This window comes from Pleurodeles waltl, chromosome 3_1, assembly GCF_031143425.1.
Source record: "Pleurodeles waltl isolate 20211129_DDA chromosome 3_1, aPleWal1.hap1.20221129, whole genome shotgun sequence".
Classification (NCBI taxonomy): Eukaryota; Metazoa; Chordata; class Amphibia; order Caudata; family Salamandridae; genus Pleurodeles; species Pleurodeles waltl.
The window spans coordinates 700,198,698-700,215,978 of record NC_090440.1 but is presented as its reverse complement, the minus strand read 5'-3'; positions in this window follow the sequence as shown (position 1 = coordinate 700,215,978).

Here is a 17,281-nt window from a genome sequence, read left to right as displayed (position 1 = left end):
TGGACAGGGCTCCTGTCTTAGTAAAGAGAGGAGCCATGTCCATGTCTCCCAATGGCCCCAAATGTCCCCTGAGCATGGCCATTGGAGTCAGCGCCGTGCAGGGGACCCCAAGTCATGACATCCGAGCGGGGGAAAAAAAAAATACTTACTAGGACGTACCTGGGATGGGTCCCCCATCCTGTGGGGTCCCACTGGTGTGGGTGTCACTGGGGCCAGGGAAGGGCACCTGTGGGCACTTTCCATGGTCTCTGACCATGGAAATATGCCTTCAGGTCCCCTTACGCCTGCCCATACCCAGGTGTTAAATAATGGCACCCCTAACCCCCTGAGCTGGATGTTAGCATGGGGGGAAAAATATGGCGCTATGGCCATATCGTCCTTTTCTGGACTGGAACACCTACCTTGCATCTCATTGACGCAAGGTAGGTTTTCACATCCAGAAAACGATGTTAACTCCATAACTTTGGCGCTAGAAGTGTCTAGCGCCAAAGTATAAATATGGAGTTAGGTTTGCAATGAATTAGCGTAAAATAAAATGATGCTAATTCAGTGCAGACCGAGTATAAATATGGGCATTAGAAAACTTTTCTTCCAATGCCCTTCAGAAGACTTTTTATCAAGCTTCTGAAAAGCTGACACTTTTTCTTTTTACCTATGTTTTGCCCACCTTAACTAGAAGCTTGCAGTCTGAGATTATCTTTTTCAATTTTTTTCTACGCTTTTTGTACTTTTTGTCTTTTGCCCACGTGTTCCATTCCACACCTTTTTCCATGATTTGGCTAACTGTAGTGTTTCCCTCATGCCCCAGCTAAAATTATGGCTCTCCTAAATTGAATTGATTGGTGATTGCTAATCCTGAGCAATGCTTGATTTCTGTATCACAGATATTCTTGCTGATGATATGGATTGTTCTTCCTGAATGCCTAGTTTTTGATGTTAGTTCACCTGAACTTATATCGTTGCCTTGGACAACCCTTGATTACGTATCTTTATAACCTGGTCTTGCGAATAGTCTTTGAGCTTCAGTTTGTCATAAATCCCAAAGCTCTATTCCTGACTGGAGTTTTCCTTCGGTGGCCACATTGGTCATGAAGTGACTGTGAGGATGAAAATGATTTAACAAGCCCATCACTGAGTTTCATTTGATGACATGAGTAGAGGGCATTACAGTGGGAAAGACCTAATATTAACTCCCTAGCTACTTCTATGCAGTGGTCAGGTTGTAGAATATATTCAATTGAGCAGTCCAGATTTAGATGCGAAACTTCTGATTTTTAATTTGCCCTTTTCTTTATATAATTCTCCATTTTACATTACCAAATGTTGCCACGTTTGAGAAGATGAAGAATTTTTTTTTTTACTGGAGGTTGGCTGCATATTTAGCCATTTAACCACAATGTTGACTTGGTGTCAAAGGTGATTCCCAGGTTCCTTACTTCTGATGAAGGTGTTGCAGGTGTGCCGAGAAAAGAAAGCCAGACATGGGGTCGAGAGTCCGGTTCAGTCCTTGCGATCACCAGGATTTCTGTTTTAGCTCTATTCATGCAGAGGAAGCTCTTCATCAAGTTGAAGACATGGTCACAGCAAACAACAATCTTAGCCTTGTTCTCACTGTTATTTTGTAGCCTGAAGTGAATTTAGGTGTTGTCTGCATACATTAGGAAATTCCCCATAATTCTTTAAAGAGCTACCCAAGAAGCTGTATGCTGATTCTCAATAGCAGGCAAGATGGCGGTGATCCACTAGTACTTTGCATGACACAGGAAATATGATTCAGTTGAACTGATTCTGATTTTTAGGTCTGGCTTAGAGATACCTCTAGCTTGTGTTTTCCAAACTGTTCATAATAAAAACACGTATATACATACAAGGCTTTCTGTTTGCCCTGTTCATCCACTGAACTTACTTACTTGTACTCTTGTGCACATCCACCAATAAAGTAGTCCACTTCAGTTCAAATGCTGCTAAGACTATATTTTCGTTTGCCTTCATTTCCTATTGTATATATGTATTTGTAATGGGTAATTGTTCACTTATTGTTTACCGATGTATACACACCATCTTAAAACACTGTCATTTTTACTTTTGATTACTTTTAGACTTTGAATGGTTATTACACGTTTGGAAGAAGAAAAAAAGAAACACACACAGACTTGGCAAGACCTGTTCTATTGGCTTTACCAACAGTTGTTTTGTATGTGGTTGGAAAGGAAGGAATTAATCTAAGCAAAGACTAATGCAGTCATGTCTAACCCCTCCAAAGATATTTAATTGTCCATAGTGTTACAGGTCTCATAGCCTTAAAACTGCTGGTTTTCTTTGATCACGGAGAAGAGAAGAGTAGTTCTGTTGTTTGCAGTTTCTCTGCGATTGCAGAACAGAGGGTTCTGTTCCTTATCTTCTAGGAGTTGACTCATAATATTTTCTATGAGTTTGCTGGGGTTCGGTAGGCTACAGATGGGCCTATAATTTGCCAAGATCATTGGGTCTTCGGATAGTTAGTTTAAAACGGTGTAATAGTATGTACTGTAGAGGGCCAGGAACATATGCCTTGGAGAATGATTCATTTTGTTATCCTGATTCTAATGAACAAACAAATGAATTGTTTAGTACATGCAGCTGGACGTGTTGATGCAATGCTTTTGTCTCAGGCACCAATTTCAGGTCCTCCTCCGGCTCTGGCGGACAGAAGTTTGTGAAAGTGGACAATCAGAGGCCAGAGAGACGGTGCAGAGTTGTTAGAGATTGAGTTTCAGATGTTTTTCATTTTGGATTCGAAGAAGTCTAGGAGTTCATCGCAAAGATGGAAGGCACGAGCAGCATCTGGTTTAAACTGTTTATTATAGATCCTAAAACCTTCCCTCCTATGATTTGAGGATTCATGGATGTGCTTTGCAAATAAGGCCTCCTTACTCTCTTGATGTAATTGTAGTAGATTCTCATGGGTCCCACTGTCCGTGACAAGGACAGAATGGGCCCTTTCTGTTTGAAACATTGTTTTCAGACATTTTATCACCAGTATAGTATTAGCTGCAAACTCAAAGTATACCCATTTTGAGAAGTAATCCACCACGACAATCAAAAACTTCTTGGCAGCCGGCAGCATCTCAAAGGATCCTGCAAAATCAAGGGCAACTTTGTCCCAGGGATTTTTGGGTAAGAGAACAGCATGTAAAGGTGACTCAACAGTTTTCCAATGCTCATCTGAATTGAGACACACACTATAGGAATTGATCTACTTGATTACCTGACTATACATTGAGAGCCACCAGTAGCACTGCTTCAGGTTTTTGCATGTACCACTGATGCTCAAATGTCCCTTGTGTGCTAAATTGATGAGTTTTGTTCTAATAGCAGATAGGGGAACACACAGATATTAATGCATTAGGCATCCATTTACAATGGAAAGCTCTTCAGAAATCTTTGCAAAAGGTCTGACACCAATATCCAAGTTTCTCAAGTGAGGCCAAACCTTTTTGATATGCCTCATCACATTTTTCAAATGTTGCTCCTGGTCTCAGGCTTGTAACCATTCAGATTTAGAAATCACCCTTGTGTCTTCCAACAGGTCCCCCAGTGACACACCACACAATCAACATCTTTATCATCCTAAGAGTCAAATCATCCGATTTCAAAGGCATTCTGGACAAAGAAAAGAGAGAGGGGACCCTCCTATCTCCGATATCCCAAGGGGGACAGGGCACCCCAACACAGTAAAATAAACAAATCCCACCAAGGGAAAATAATGCAATCACCCCACACACTCACAATCAATGAATCTCTCAAATGATCAATCTCAAAACAAAGGAAACTACAGATATATATTTATTATAATCCCAAATCAAAACCCAATATCATATTAATCACAAAACAAAACCATCAATCAAAACTATCTATAAAGCCAATCAAATCCAATAAAAGGGAGACAAAAAGAAGACATCTACAATAGTCTATTAAAATTAAACTGTCCCAGTTGTGGTAGACATAGGCCAATCGATTGCTGTCATCAATTCTTATTCGATACCGTGATAAAATATAGCGGTGACGCGTTTTGGTGGGCTTTCAAACCTTCTTCAGGACAAGCAGGAGGCTCTACTATTTTTACCTCCAGGAATAATACTTGATGGTAAAGGAAAATTCCTGGAGTTCTGCCAAAGGCCTGACCAGCATAACTGATGCTCTGCAAGTGCCATTTCCATTCAATAGATAAATAAGGGGTTTATGGTCCATAAATATATCAAAGGTAGTCCCACACAAAAAGGTTCAGAACTTTTCCACTGCCCAGCTGCATGCAAGTGCGACACTCTTTATAGTACTGTAATTGGTTTAAGGCTGTCTTAGGGTTCAAGATGCAAATCCAACAGTACGTTCTTTAGCAGCCACCCACTGTGAGATTACAGCACCAAGCCCAATTTGACGAGCATTAACATTTACAAAACATCTCTTACCTGTATCAAATGAGGCCAGTGCAGGAGCAGAAGTGATTAGAGTCTTGATTCCAGTGCTTAATTTGTAAATAAAAAAGTGCCCGTGCCCAAAGCTCTCCTTTGAAACAAGCGGCTGCTGCATTTAAATGTGGGAGCACAGAAAACACAGGCAGCGTAATCCTAAAGCCACATGAGCCTCTCTAATCCATTTACATCCACTCCCTGCCCCTTTAGCTTACTCTTGCAATGTTCTACTTTTGTGACGCTTTTTTGTTTTCCTCTTCCTCTTTCACATTAGTGTCTTTTGCTCGCTGTAAATGCCTGATACAGAAAACTAATTGTCAGCCCTCAAAAATAAGTGCTGGTGCCCTGCATCGGAAACCACCACTCAAATTAAGCACTGCTTGATTTTAGAAAAAGCCTGCTCAGCAGTTATGTTCTAAATGAACTTGGCACCCTTTTTCAACAAACAGTGCAGTAGTTGGACAACAAAAGCATACCCCTCTATGAACCAGGAGTAATACTTGCTAAGCCCTACAAAGGACTGAAAAGTATCTTTGTCTTTGGGAGGGGCCGTATCCAGAATCACTTGCACCAAAGACAATTTGGGTTTAATCCCCTCACTGGAAACATGCTGACCCAAATAATCTAGATAAGTGGTTCCCAACCCCTCAGGGGGTCCGCGGCTGTTTAAAAAATGTAATAATATTAATAGATTAGGTCCCCAGCTTTCAGTGATAGCTTAATGGGGGGGGGGCCCGAATTCCAATAATGATCCAGTGGGGGTCCCCGGGTCCCAGTAATGATAAAGTGGGGGTCCACAGAAATCAAAAGGTTGGGAACCACTGATCTAAATCTTGTACTAAAAAATTGCACTTTTCATTTCTCAATGTGATTCTAACATCTTTGAACATTTAAAAATCTTTCTCTAATATCATATTGTGTGCCTGTACATTTTCACCAAAAATAAGGACATCATCCAGGAAGGCCTGTACTCCCACAACACTCTCCAGGATGACATCCATGAACCTCTGAAACATGCCACCAGCGGAGACTAGTCCAAACGGAAGATGTAGGAATTTACATCTACCAAATGGTAAAATGAAGGTGGTTACATCCCGAGACTCCTCTGCTAACGGGATCTGGTGGTGCACCAACTGTAAATCAATCAGTGAAAAGAACTTGGTCTGTCCCAAATTAGCTAGTAATTCCTGCACCTTAGAAAGGGGATGGCAGCCCACAATAATTGTTTTGTTTAGTGTGTGATGATCCACACATAAATGGATTTCCCCAGATTTGTTTTTAACTACAACAATGGGGCTTACCCATTCAGCAGAATCAGTTGAGCTTATGACTCCCTCTGACATTAGTCTTTGTAGTGTGCTTTGAAATCATCATGAACACTCAAAGGAACTGATCTAACCTTATGAACAATGGGCACTGCATTACACATCAGCTTAATTTTAAGTTTGAAAAATTTGATGGACCCAATATTGTCACAAAAAACTTCTGGAAATTTCTTCAGAACTTCCATGACATTCTGATTAGTAGTGAGTGAGGATTTAGGGCCAGATGTAGCAAAACTTGGTTTTGCGACTTGGAAATTGCGACTCCGAGCGACTCGCAATTTCCGAGTCGCAAAACCATATGCAGAACGGTGTCTCAGACACCGTCTGCGAGACGCTATGGGGTCGCAAAGACCCACCTCATTAATATTAATGAGGTGGGTCGCAAATTGCGGCCCCATAGCGACTATGGGCACTCACTAACATGGAGGCCTGCTGTAGTCAGCAGACCTCCATGTCCGTGACTGCTTGTCAATAAAGCAGTTTTTTTTTTGTTTTTTTTTTAAGTGTAGCCCGTTTTCCTTAAAGGAAAACGAGCTGCACTTAAAAAAAAATCCGAAACCTTTTGTTTCGGAATTTTTTCAGGGCAGGTAGTGGTCCCTTGGACCACTACCTGCCCTGAAAAAATATTTTGGGGTCCATTCACAAAGGGGACGGGGTCCCATGGGGACCCCTTCCAATTTGCGAGTGGTTTACCATCCACATCAAGTGGATGGTAACTGCGACTCCATTTGCGACCGCATACGCGGTCGCAAATGGAATTGTATACCACTGCGAGTCGCAAATAGGAAGGGAAAACCCCTTCCTATTTGCGAGTCGGAAATGCATTTTGCGAGTCGGTTCTGACTCGCAAAATGCATTTCTGCATAGGAAACTCCGGTTTGCGACTCGCAAATGGCAATTTTTGCCGTTTGCGAGTCGCAAACTGTTTCCTACATCTGGCCCCTAACACCTTCCGATAATGGCGTATCTACTAGAGAGAGCAACATGTCACTAGGTAAGTGTTTGAGACCCTGTTTAGCTAAGAAGGAGTCAATTGTTACAACTGGTGTTTCAGAACCAGGGATTAACATGAGACCCAGCCTCGCCAAGTCTTGCCAGCCAAACAAATTTCTGCCTTTCAGAGCAACATAAAATACAGTTTGGTAACTGCTGTTCTCCCAAGAAAGGAGACAGATTCAAAGAAATAGCTCAATAAATCAATATCCTGATCCCCAAAGGCTTTGGGGTGTACGTCAGACATTTGAAGAAGCATGTACTTTGTCTAATGCTGATGAAAGCAAACATCAGATAATATGGTAATAGGGGCTCCTGAATCTACCATTATTTTTAGATTAATTTCACCAATATTGACCTCACCCCAAGGTCCTTTGACATTCCACCTACACTGTTATGTCAGAATCTTCTGAAAAAGAATTGGTGTGAACAGACAAAAGTACTTTAGACAAATCAGACTCGCATTTATCCACTCCCACATCTACACTGTTGATTTTAAACAATGGTTTGCCACCCTTGGAAACTGCATGAAATTGCCTGCTTGAAAGCACCTTTTTGCATTTGCTAAACGTTTTGCCCATGGGTGCACAATTTGAAAATTACTTAGATGCAATTTTGAACAACATCTGTAACAGATTTGTTTATACATTCTTAGCAGACGTATCCTTCCCATAAGCAGCATTTACAGGTTCTTCCACTGAGCATGAGTAAATATTGGTCTGTGAATGGCTTGAAACATCCGAAGTCATGAGTCTGCTTGAGGTCATGGAACATTCTTTGGCCTTAGCAAGGTCAATCACTTCAAGCAGGGTGGAGTTTCTGCAACTGAACAGACGTTCCTGAACTTTATTTTCAATAGCAGGTGTAGGAATGTGTCCCTTTTGGCATGGTTAACCCACCACCTTTTGCCTGATATTGATGCTGACTTGACTGAGAGTTTGCTGGTATCCACTAACCAGGTCCCAGCACCAATGTTCTTTCCCATCAACTGTACCATTGCTCCCATAATTGCCACACTCCTGGCACACAGATAAGTCCTTTGTAAAAAGGTACCCATGGTACCAAGGGCCCTGTGGCCAGGGAAGGTCCCCAAGAGCTGAGGCATGTATTATGCCACCCTGGGGGACCCTTCACCAAGTACATGCACACTACCATTGCAGCTTGTGTGTGTTGGTGGGGAGAAAAATACAAAGACGACATGGCACCCCTCTCAGGGTGCCATGCCCACAAACCACTGCCTGTGGCATAGGTAAGACACTCCTCTAGCAGGCCTTACAGACCTAAGGCAGAGTGCACTATACCACAGGTGAGGGCATAGCTTAGTGAGGAATACGCACCTAGGGTGTCTAAGTCCATTCTTAGACACTGCAAGTGCAGAGTGGCCATACTGAGTAGATGAGCTGGGAGGTTGTCATTACGAACTCCACAGCTCCATAATGGCTTCATGGGCGTCTGGGAAGTTTGGTATCAAACTTCTCAGCACAATAAACGCACACTGATGCCAGTGTTGGATTTATTGGAAAATGCACCCAGAGGGCATCTTAGAGACGCCCCTCTATTTTAGCCAAACATCTAGTGCAGGACTGACCAGTCTGTGCCAGTCTGCCACTTCCAGAAAAGTTTCTGGTCACATGGGGTGAGAACCTTTGTGCTCTTTGTGGCCAGGAACAAAGCCTGCACTAGGTGGAGGTATTTCACACCTCCCCCTGCAGGAACTGTAACACCTGGCAGTTAGCCTCAAAGGCTCAGGTCTCATATTACAGTGCCCCAAGGCACTCCAGCTAGTGGAGATGCCCGTCCCCCAGACGAAGAACCACTTTTGGTGTCAAGTCCAGTGGAAAAATTAGGGGAAACGAGGAGGGGTGACCACTTCAGCTGGGACCACTCGTAAGGTATCCAGAGCTGAAATGACCCCCTCCTTGCAAAATCCTCCATCTTGGTTTGGAGGTCAGGGACCAACAGGGTTATGTTTGTGTCCCCCCCCCCCCCCCCAAAGGGAGTGGACACCTGAAGGGTGTAGTCACCCTCAGGGACAGTAGCAATTGGCTACTACCCTCTGAACCATGTAATGCCCCTAAATCGACATTTTAAGGGCTCCCCTGAACCTAGCTCGTCAGATTCCTGGTGACCTCAGAAGAAGACAGGAAGAAAGAAGAAGGACTGCTACGCTCACCCCCAGCAGAGAAGACTGAAGATACCAACTGACTTGGCCCCACCCCTACAGGCCTGTCTCCAGCTTCTGAAGCCCTACTACAAAAAGGCGATGCATCCTGCAGGACCAGCGACCTCTTAAAAGCCTCAGGAGGACTGCCTGCACACCAGAGGACCAAGATCTCCCATGGACAGTGGCCCTATCCAGAAAGAAACTCCAACAAAGAACTCCGGAACCGCACGGAAACGCGAGTCCTGCCCACGCTGCACCCGGCGCCCACAGCCATGTCCAGGTGGCCCAATGGACTAGAGCTGGTCCCCAGGCGATTCTGACCTAGTGTTCACCCTGAGTTGACCCCTCCAGTCCCCCACGACGACACCTGCAGACTAAATTACAGGACCTCCTTGCCTTTGAAGGATCCGGACGAAGATATCCAATGCCAAAAGGTATCATGCACCCGCAGCCCCTGGTCTTAGGGAACTCAACATCCGGTGCAGCAACGTGCAACAGGTGGCCCTCCTCACTGTCCAGCCTGTGTTTTTTTCCAAACCAACACCCTGGACCAACCCTACACACTACTTGTGGCCTCCAGGGTCTCCCCTTTTGAAAAGCATTGGGAGCCAGACTCAGTTTGCGCACCCTGCACCCGGCTGCCACTGGAGGTGTGTTTGGTGCTGACTGTGGCCCTCCTGGTGCTCACCTGAACACCCCAGGTTTGCCCTCCTAAGATGCTAGTACTTACCTGCAAGCAGGCCTGATTCTGAGTGCCCTCAGTCTCCACAGGATTCCATTTTAAATATTGCAGCATCTTTGACTTCTGACCCGGCCGGCTCCATGCTGCAGCTGGTGGGTGTTAAGGGTTAACTTGAAACCCAACCTGTGGACATCCTAACCCCCCAGGGAGACTGGAACTGTAAGTCTTACCTTGAAACTGTGCTGACTTTTCTTCCCCCCTAGAACTGTGTTTGAAAATTGCAGTGTGTCAACTTTTAAAACCGAAATGTGCTATTTTTTCAAAAAACTTTTAACTTGCCAAATTTAAACAAAGTGGTGTTGATACATATGTCCGATACTTACTTACAAATGTATTTACCTGCAAACTGAATCTTGTGGTTCTAGAAATAAAGTAACAAAGTATATTTTTGCTATATAAAAGCAATTGGCCTGGAGTTAGTCCTTGAGTGTGTGCTTCCTTTATGGTCTTTGTGTGTACAACAAATGCTTTGCACTGCCCTCTGATAAGCCTAAATGCTCGACCACACTACCACAAGAGAGAGCATTAGTATTATCTACTTTAGCCTCTGTTAAGCCTCTGGGGAACCCCTGGACTCTGTTCACACTATATCTCATTTTGATATAGTATATACAGATCCAGCATGAGCCAGCTTCCCACAGCAGGCAAAAACAAATTGATCTCCAATGTAGGTGTCTAATGCACTACCATAATTACAAGAGGAAGCCAGGTGTTTAAGACCATAAATGAACTCCTCAATATTTTCATCAGATGACTGCTTCCTTCTGAAGAAATTAAATCTCTCAAGCAGTACACTGGGTTGTTCAGAGAACGTGTTACGTAGTCGTAAAACTGCTTCCGAATAGGCATCCAAACCTTCACCATCACCTCCTGGTGCTGAGACAGGTAAATTATTGAATACCTGTTGTCCCTCTTGTATGAATGACTGATTAACATGAATACTTTTCTTATGGGTTCGAATTTAGTGGCATCGATAGCGACTAAATAGTTTTCAAAAATACGGAACCACTGCTTCCAGACAACAGGTGGTTTTCCTAGGTTCTGTAGGAATGGTGTAATTTGCACAGGAAAGTGCTCAGTTGACATAGTGTAACCTTGATAAAAATTGTCTTACATCAGCCACCAAACAGTAATATTAGTAAAATGAGACATAAATGAGCCCACTGCCAAATACAATTATACCTGTATCATCCATGAAATATGTGGAGGAGTGTGATTCCTTAGGACAATAACCACAACCTGGAGAGAATGGCTGCTAAAGTATTATAAAACACTATGGACAATTCCAATATAAACGTAAGATTTCTCCTACTTGTTCCAAGATGGCCGCCTCTGCCTGAGTGTAACGTAACAATGTAGCTCTGCGAGAGTCGGCGCATGACGAGATTATGTTTCAAGCTGCAGGCGAGTCAGAGCTCGAGTCCGCACGTGAAGGGGTGGGCGCCTCACCTTGAGCTGTAGGCAAAGGCGCACATACCTTTAAAACAAGAAAAATTGCCCTGGAACAAACAACAAAGCGAGGCACACAGCATCCAATACAAGGCGGGGCAGCAGTAGCGCACAAAACTAACCCGGAGACATGGATAATCAGAGCGGTGTTTTGCACCTGAACATGAGCTCCCTTGGGGTATGGTAATCCGTTGATCCTCGTCGTCAAATGTAGCAATGAGGTACATGGAGCCAGGTAAGTATAACTATCCGTGTTTATTCCATATTAAAGGGAGCCCAGGTCAAGTGCTAGTCACTCCAAGGACACCTAGCTTCAACTGCTGACCAGAGAACCCAGCGACCTCAGCACACCAGGCAAAAACATGGAACTCCAGGTAGCTTCAGTCAATAACTTTCTTACAGGGAATCAGAGGCGTACAGTGTATGCACCATAGAATTAGTATAACACTACAAAAACTCAGTAAAATAACATTATAAGGATGCCCTTCAGTCAGTGCTTTACGTTCTAAAAAGGAAAGCACATTAGAAATTAGAACTCTGTAGCCGCTTACTAACCAGAGATCGGAGTTACAACGTTATGATAAGGCACATGCGCCAAACTATTTTTTTCCAGAATAATGGGTATAAAAGCAATGTTTTTAAATGATGCTCACATATACGGAGTCCATCTGAGGATCCAACAGACAAAAGCGCAACATGCAAAGCTCAGTTCTTCACTTGATAAAGTACATCTGTCACCGGTTTGGCTCCTTCTGTTAGGAGGAAAAAAAACACCCTATTTTACTTGACTAAAGAACTGTGCACCTCTTTAAAGAGTTGCCAGTTGTTAGGGGATTTCTAAGCTTCCACAATGAAGTCACACAAGCCCACCCGGACCGATGATGACTGGACACAACCCTTTATGGGAGAGCAGTGTTCAGTGCCCTCTGTCTTTGGGCAGGAACATTTCAGGGGAGTCCACAAAATGGGGGAACTAAATTACTTTCAGTGCCTGTCCAGAGTAATCTCCTTAGTAACAGAGGGGCATATTTATACTCTGTTTGCGCCGGATTTGCGTCGTTTTTTTTTACGCAAATCCGACGCAAAACTAACTCCATATTTATACTTTGGCGTTAGACCCGTCTAGCGCCAAAGATCTTGGAGTTTGCGTAATTTTTTAGCGTGGACACCTTCCTTGCGTTAATGATATGCAAGGTAGGCGTTCCCGTCTAAAAAATGACTCTGAGGCATGTGCGCCGTATTTACACTCCCGGGCAAAAATGACGCCCGGGAGAGGGCGGGTCAAAAAAAATGACGTCCAGCCGCTTTAGCGTAATTTTTTAACGCCTGGTCAGGGCAGGCGTTAAGGGACCTGTGGGCTCGGAAGGAGCCCAGAGGTGCCCTCCCATGCCCCCAGGGACACCCCCTGCCACCCTTGTCCACCCCAGGAGGACTCCCAAGTATGGAGGGACCCATCCCCGGGAACTTAAGGTAAGTTCAGGTAAGTATTTTATTTTATTTTTTTGGGTGGCATAGGGGGGCCTGATTTGTGCCCCCCTACATGCCACTATGCCCAATGACCATGCCCAGGGGACACAAGTCCCCTGGGCATGGCCATTGGGCAAGGGGGCATGACTCCTGTCTTTGCTAAGACAGGAGTCATTTCAATGGAGGTTGGGAGTCTAAAAAAATGGCGCTAATTGGGTTGAGGCGAAAATTTTGCCTCAGCCTGACTTGCCCCATTTTTTGGCGCCCAAGCTCCATTTTCCCCTACGCCGGCGCTGCCTGGTGTAAGTCTTTTTTTTTGACACACACCAGGCAGCTCCGCCGGCTAACGTCATTCCATAAATAAGGCGCCCGCATGGCGCTTTGGAATGGCGTTAGCCGGCGTTAAATGTTTTGACGCACAACTGCGTTGGCGCAGTTGTGCGCCAAAAAGTATAAATACGGCCCAGAATGCTTTATCTCTGAAACGTCCGGTCATGGCTGGAGTTTTCCAGCATCAGGTGGGTGTTGTAATCAGATCTGGGGGCTCAGCCTCCAACTGTCTGCAACATCTGGAGACTATGGCCCAGGGTTTCAAACAGTGATAATTCAGGATCTACATGACTAATTGCAACAGGGTCATTGGTTTAAGAGTCACAAAACCTTGACCAGCTAGCTGTGTGACTTCTGATAGGGAGATGTAACCAAGGGGACTGGGTCTTGATGGTTCTATAGCGCATGGCTCCTTGTGGCACTGGGAAGGTAAGGGACAAAGAGATGCTCATAAAACAGAATTCAAGTGATGGTCCTTCCCCTGAACCGCAATCAATTCTTATTGATGTTTCCCCCTCCTGTCTAATAGCTGGCTGGTGTCATATCTTGGGGCAACGGAGACCTCAAAAAGGCTTCCAAGAATCTGCTAACTGATGACCTCCTTCTTCCACTGCAGCCCAGTAATTCCTCTCACAACAGGCAAGGTGCTTCTCCTTGCTCCAGTACGTCCAGCACGATTCTTTACCTAGACTTAGTCCCTAATTTGTCAGGGGCACAGCAGTCTAGCAGACTCTATCCTTGGAATTCAGTGTTTCCTCAAGAGTTCGATCATGAGGGATCCTAGTCACAGTGGCCAATACAAATCCTCAGAGCTAACTAATGATCCCCCTAGCATAGTTAAAAACCTAGGGGCTTTTCCAATCAAATACTGCTTGGCAATTGCATAATCAGCTCATGCCAGGGTCATGAACAGGAGGTGCCCATTCCTGTCCTGGTTCCAAGCAGCTAAGGTACAGATGTTTATTGGAACAAGTCAGCTGGCCAAATTATTTGCAAACACAGTTAAGGCGGGAAGATGGGTGGAGCTGGGAGCGCTGTGGAAGGGGCACTGGAAGCAAAGAACCACAGGATCCTAAAACCCTCTCTACTTCTACATTGGCGGAGGGGAAAGAGTCGGTCACACAAAAGGTGATGGGGGAATACTTGCAAATAGCATAGCCACTGGGAATTGCTGGGTTGCATTCCAGCCCATTGTTTTTCACCCACTAAAAGGAAACTTGGGGCATTACATCAATCACACAAAGGATGATGGAAGAAATGATTGAAAATAGTCTACCAACTGGCAACCATGTGTGGTGGCATTCCAACCCATCATTTTTCCCACTGTGCCGTGCTAGCCAAAGGCCCACCTCAGGCAAATCAGTAATAACCCTGCTCCTCAAAGGAACTATCCATCATAAACTGAGGCAAAGCCCCTACTATAAGTAGCAACACAAACAACCCTAGCCTGGTGTCAGCCCTATTTAGCCTCATCAGTGAGGTATGTCTTGGATCCAGACTGGCAGTTCAGGGAGGACTGTTACAAGTGGAGCAGGACCAAGTCCGATTTGCATATAACTCAGCCTAAACTAAGGTGGCATGATGGGCAAAAGAACAATGGGTTGGAATGCTACCCACAGCGATTGCCAGGAGTCAAACTTATTGCAAGCATTACTCCCATCAGCTTTTGTCTGTTTGATGTAACAACCTAAGTGGCCAAGAATATGACCAGACGTGGATCCGTTGCTCACTGTGCCACTGGACCAAGCTACACCAGACTTAAGATGCCAAATCAGGCTAAAACCCATCTTGGGTTGCTTGTGTTGTGGTCAGAGAGGACCTGACTTGCAAGTTCAGGCTGGACTGTCCTGACTGACATAGGACCAAGGCTGAGTTGCATATGGGTGGGTTTAATTTTATGGACAAAAGAATGATGGGTTGGAATACTACCCTGAGCGATTGTCAGTGGAAAACATTCCTCCCATCAACTTTTCTGTGTATGGGAGGGAATGAGTGTCATGTATGCAAGCTTCAAGGTCAGCAGAAATGTGGGCAGTGATGCATAGAGTCCTCAACCATTTTGGTTCCTTCCTACACCCTGTCAGACTTACACTTAGACTCAACACTCATCCAGCACTATAAACAGTGCGTATACAACTTTTACTCATATAAAGATGGCACTGAAAGACCAAGGGATACTGCCAGGGACTTGTACTCGGAAGAGGATGGCAGGCATTCTCCCTAAAGGAGACATTTATAAAGTCCTGTCCTCTCTTTACAAATTCATTGGCCATCTCTGTTAGACCCTCAAAGCGTGGAGGACTTTTAATGTCAGGTCCATGTGCCACCGACCTCAGTCTCCATAGAAAAACAAGAGAGGCAGGATCTCTTGGTCAGGCAGCACTGTGATAGCTGGTCCCACTGGGAGATGTTTCTACTCTAGAAAGGCCACTGTGACCAAAAACTGAGCGCAGGAATGAAGCTAGATGCTATGGCAATACTTCCTCTCAATTTATGTTAAAAGGGCATCATCCCAGGTGTACTTTTAGAGTGAAAGTACTACCTTCACTGTTGGTGTCTGTGTCCTCAATGTTGAGTTTTATGTTTGACCTATGTGCACTTGCAATATCCTTAGCAAAATACTGCACTAAATGTACAATACAGGACGTGGTGGGTTGGACTTTAGGACTACTTTACAATTGTTAAGAAAGAGAGAGAGAGGTATGCCAGCTTCATTGCTCAGGAATGGAGATTACATTTCTTACATGAGAATTAATTGTCTGTTAGGTCCACTGGTGCTTGTAGAAACAATGCACATTTGTACTGAGATCACTCTGAGGCACGCAATTCTTGCTATAGCTACGCTACACATATTAATGCTTGGCTGGATGATGGGAACATACTTTCAAAGCAGATTTCCAGACATCGTAAAAGACTTTAAAGGAACTCATGAAGCATTGCAAATCGCAATAATGAACATGAAAATAAGATATAAATACCAGCAGTTTGTTTAGCACAGTAAAATACGTCAAATAAAGGCAGCTTTTTCCTGTATTTTTCTATTTTGTGATACACCAGGACACATTTCCTTTGAAATTAGTGATATGGAAATATGTGCATTTTGGGGTGGTTTTATCAGTGTATGTTCCTTTCCTGTAATTTAAGGTATTGGTGTAATACGCGCAGAAGTCAAAGTTTGACATCCACTGTCCACCACAGAGCTGTGCAGTCCCTCTACTGCTTTTCCCATCTGATGGTTCACACTGATCGCCGAATAGTCCACCACTGCAGGTCCCAACTAACTACATATGATGACAGCTTTAGACATCTCACAATGGAAATTACATGAGATGATTGAAACAAAATCCATCCCAGCAGTTCTCTGATCCATGTCTCCCACCAACCTATGCCTGCTTAGGACCATCAATGTTAATCCAGGTAGAGTGGACAACCCATTGCACTTTCCAGCTTAGTGGTCCATGGAAATAAAAAATACCATCACGCCCGACATGGAAACACTTTCCACATAAAATCAAAACAAAGACAGCATCCTTCCACTCACACACCCTAAACAGGGTAGCGTGCTACCCAAGCAGGCAAGTGCTTCAGAGTCCTACATAGGTGTAGTAAGAGCTATATAAATGTTGCAGTACAATACAATACAATACCCCTCTGGGTGACGGTGGAACTGCCAGGGCAGTAAAGGCATGAGGATGCCCCACCATGAGATGAGCACAATATCCTACAGCACTCAATCTGGCTGCGTGGTATACACACTAGCTTCTAGAGGATAAACGGTCATACAAGTTCTGCTAAACTATTGGTAAAGATGTAACTTCCTTTGCACATGCAGAGTTTGCACATTACCTGATCAAGTATCAGCTTTCCTTCCTGTGAGCTGATATCCAGAAAGGGAAGTTAAGGGTGTAATTATCAAGGCGACAGAAGGGCAAGTGTATAAAAACTTAGATTAGGCTCACTCATGGAGGAGGAATTGTTGAAATCCAGGTGACCTTATGCTGACCACCTATGCAAACTGCACATAAATCTTGGACATGGACTCAATCTTTAGAGCCTTGTTGCATACTACATTTCTCTCTTCACTCAGTTGGCATCACTGCACTAACACACACAAGGTTTACCTTCTGCTTCTGCAATGGATCTTTTACAGTGACCTTTTGCTCAAAGACATCTGTAACCACTCCTCTACTAGATGTTGTGTGCCACAAAGATCAGTCCTCGGTCACCTTCTCTCTAGCCACCTCCTCTCTTGGTAACATGATCTCCTCCTTTGGCTTCTTGTATCACTGCTATGCTGATGACGCATATTTTACGCTCCTTTCGAAAATTCACACTTGATTTCCAGAAGTCAGCGATGCAT